General features: G+C 44.8%; 1 protein-coding gene across 1 annotated transcript in view; it reads right to left on the minus strand.

The window, feature by feature from the left end:
- The window catches only part of LOC110301108 (5-hydroxytryptamine receptor 5B), a 16644-nt gene that overhangs the window by 10206 nt on the left and 2317 nt on the right, over window positions 1-4121 (minus strand). The window lies entirely within an intron of this gene.

Raw genomic sequence — 4121 nt, forward strand, 5'->3', positions numbered from 1 at the left:
AGAAGAAGAAGAAGAAGAAGAAGAAGAAGAAGAAGAAGAAGAAGAAGAAGAAGAAGAAGAAGAAGAAGAAGAAGAAGAAGAAGAAGCAGCCCAAGGACCTGTACTCACTCCTTGGCTCAGAGGCAGGGGACAAAATTACAAAATGGACCAAAATGAAAATCAAGGCCTCTAGGAGAGACAAGACTGGTCCATGGCATAGCACAGTCCAACATCAACATCAGGTACCACAAAGGTCTAAGGGATAAGCAGCTGCATCCTGAAATCCGGCCAGGAGTGCTTAGCCATCCCTTTAGAGAGGAACAGTATGCATGGAGGGAGAAAGTGGCTGCCCTCTCCCTCCTCCTCCCACTCAGGAAGTGCTTATTAGTGGGCACTTTCCCAGACATTTTTCTTCCCTTGTAGAGAACCTCGAGGCACTTCAGTCTGTCCACAATAGAATCGAAAGTGTAAGAAATGGATGGGGTGAGTTAAGTTCAAAGAGATCCGGAGGGAAGAGAAGTAGAAAACACAAGTCTACTGATTAAATCCATTCATTTAAAACAGACCAGCTCCACCAGGGAAGCAGTGAGCCCAGTCTCCTCTTGCCCTATCAGAAGCTCAGTCCACAGCTTTCCCTCTGAGCACTGCACTTCCTACAGGGGGCTGGAAGGGAAGGAACCCCCACCCCCAAGCAACCTCGAAGAAAATAGGAAGGGCTGGGGTTTTAACTCAGTGGTAAAGTTTAGATGGCATACAGGAAGCTCTAGGTTCAGTGGTCAGTAAGGAAAGAAAGGGAGGTAGGAAGGTATGGAGGGGGAGAGAAAAAGAGAGGGAGAGAAAGAGAGAGAGAAAGAGAGGGAGAGAAAGAGGGAAAGAAAGGGAGAGAGAGAGGCGTCAATTCAGATAATTCATTTTGACTTTTTCAGTTCAAAATATGACGCCCATCAAAAACCAGTAGGACAAAGCAGGTGGGGGTGGGGTGGGCATGGTGGCAGAGACAGGTGGATCCCTGGGGCTTGGCTGGCCAGCCAGTCTAACCTACTTGGTGATGGAGCACTAACCACTTGAACAAAACACCACTACCATCCTCACATGATCACAATATCACAAGATCAACCCTGTGTGATCTTACAGGACCAAAAACTTTACTGAAAAACAAAAAAACAAAAACACAAAACAAACAAAAACAAAAAACAAAAAATCCAAAATGCCCCCAAGTCTAAAACTTCTTGAACATCAATCAACAAGACACCAGTAGCAGAAAGGGCCACTCCCAATTGTAGACAGGCTAAACGCAATGCATAAAATGAGGTTCTAGCTACATCATGTCTTTTTTGTGGGTTTTTGCAATGACCTGGAGCTAACCAAGTAGCTAGGCTGGCCAGTGAGTCCCAGGAATCCACCCGTCTCCATCTCCATATCCATATCCCTGGGATTATAAGTGAACACAACTACTCTCAGCCAATTTTCATGATTCTGGGGGCCCAACTCAGGTCCTGTTCTCTCAGTGAAGGCAGTTTGTTGACTGAGCAATCTTCCTAACCTCTGAAATAGCTATTTCTAATCAAAGATGCCAGACCAAGGCATGGAACACCCAAGGCTTTGTCTGCTCTGCAACTGCTAAACTCCAAACTTCACCTTAAAATATCACCCACCATAGCACAGAGGGTGTCTATCATGTCTGACAACCCAAAAAAGGAAAGTTTCTCAACTCTTCCTCATGTGTAGAAGAAATCGTGCAAACAAGTACGTTTTCTTGTCAAAATAAAAGCAGAACACAGTGGGTTTGATACAGATAAGCCAAGCCATCCCATAAGTGTGGTAAAATATACACACATACACCACATGAACACACACACACAACACATACACACACATATATATTCACACACATATGCATACATGTGCACACACACATACGCACACACAAATATACAGTTTGGCTAAACCCTTGGGCAAGGTACACTTGTTACAGTTCTAGCGTTTAGGTGAATTTTGTTGTTGAGTCTGAGAATTTGGTAGCTCTGCAAAGCTAAAGACCACTGAGGTTAATGCTTAGAAGGGGGACGTGGAAGTACACTCATTGAGGTTGGATTACACTCATGGATGAGGGGAGATATTACTAGTTTGGTCAGTAAGGTACTAGGATCCTGTGGATCCTGGCTTCATTTCTGTTGGGACAAAATGCCCTTGCATGTGCAAGAGCAAAGAGAGATAAATGCATGCAGGCTTGCTCGCTCACTTGCTTTCCTCTCTTATACAGTTTAGGACTCCTGTCTAGGGAATGGGGCCTGCAAACATGACCTGGATCTTCTGACATCAATTAATTTTAGACAATCCCTAGAAAACATGCCATGGGCTAACCTGGTCTAGACAACCTCTCAATTAAGACTCTCTTTCCATGTTATTCTAAGTCATTTCAAAGTTGACAGTGGAAAACTAATCATCAGCTAGCTATATGTGGTGGAACACACACCTTTTACCTCAGCTCTTGGCGGGCAGAGACAGGCAGATATCTGTGAGTTCAAAGCCAGCCTGATCTACATAGAGTTCCAGGACAACCATTGCTTCATCATGGTGGGAAACTATGATGCTAAGAGTAGGAGGTGCCTGGTCTCACTTCAGCCTCAGCCAGGAAGCAGAATGTGGGAGAAAAGAAGAGCTTGGAGATCAGAGGTCATTTCACATGACCCATTTCTTCTGGGTAGGCTCTGCCTCTTCCCAAACAGCATCCCCAGCTGGGAGCCAGGTGTTGAAACATATGAGCCTAAGGGAGACATTTCACTTTCAAACCACGAAGGAGATAATGCTCTGCGTTTTAGAAGTTGAGACCCAGAGTGGAGGAAAGCTTTCCGCAGGCCCTACCACTAAAGAATAACTCAGCACAGTGCTGGACCTACCGGCTGGAGTTCTCTCTTCCCATCACAGGCTACTTCTGATTAGCCAGCCAGCTGACCTTCCATCTCTTCATATCTGCTGTCTAAACGGGCTGTGTGAAGCAAATGGTAAGGGCTGGGGATGACAATGAGTGGCAGTGTGCTTGCCTGGCATGTACAGGGTCCTGGGTTTGATCCACAGCAATGCAAAAGCAAACCTAAAAAATAATAATAATGATAATAAAGACTGTTTCTTCTACCAAAATAAGGAGTAAAGTCAGGCTTGGCAAGCCTTCTGGGCATCCATTCCACTGTGATTTTCCTAGGTGCATAACTGCATTGATGTAGCTATTAAAAGTCAGGCTACCCCTGCAACCAGACAGAGAAGCTATAATCACCCCAGGCATTTCCGAGGGACCTTTCAAGAACATCATTAATTCTGAATAAAGCTCTCCTTTCCAGCACTTTCCAATTATAGACTTGACATTCCTGTTTTGTGTTAAAAAAAAATTCCTCTGCCATTTAATTAAACTGAAATGAATCTACTTTTAAAAGCTCATATACGTGTCTGGTAGCCTAGTATCTGAGCTGACTTGGAAAAGTAAGACAAACAACAGCCTTTCTTAGCTTGTTCATTTTGACCCTTTTGTATTTGTGTGTATGTGCACATGGGTGTGTTTGCTCCCTATCATAGTTCCAGGCAGGGTCTCTCTTTAAACCTGCAGCTCCTTGATTCAGCTAGACTGGTGGTCTGTTGAGACATCCTTTCCTCAGCCGCTCATCATGACCAGGACAATGTAGCTATCTTTGTGTTCTTCAGTTGGTGGGGTCTTCCTCAGGGGAAGACTGGGGGTGTGACTCAGTTGGTAGAATGCTTGCCCAGCATGCATAAAGCTTTAGGTTTCATTCCCAGAACCACACAAAGCAGGTATGGCGGTACTGCCTCTGACTTCCACACTTTTGGGGGTGAAGGAGGAAGGATCAGAATTTCAAGGTCATCCTTCGTCACTCAGGAAGTTCCATGCCAGCTTGCAATACCTGAGACCCTGCCTTAAAAATATTCAATTGTTAAAAACTAGTAACCAACGTGTTTAAAGATGAGGAAAGGGAGACACACAAGTATTAATGGATGTCTGGAATGGGAACTACAACCCAGGTTCTCTCTCCCAAATCTCCAGGAGACATCTCTGGGATTGGGATAAGTAAACAAAGGGGGAGGGAGAGAGAGAGAGAGAGAGAGAGAGAGAGAGAGAGAGAGAGAGAGAG

The sequence above is a fragment of the Mus caroli genome, chromosome 1, assembly GCF_900094665.2.
Source record: "Mus caroli chromosome 1, CAROLI_EIJ_v1.1, whole genome shotgun sequence".
NCBI classification, from domain to species: Eukaryota; Metazoa; Chordata; class Mammalia; order Rodentia; family Muridae; genus Mus; species Mus caroli.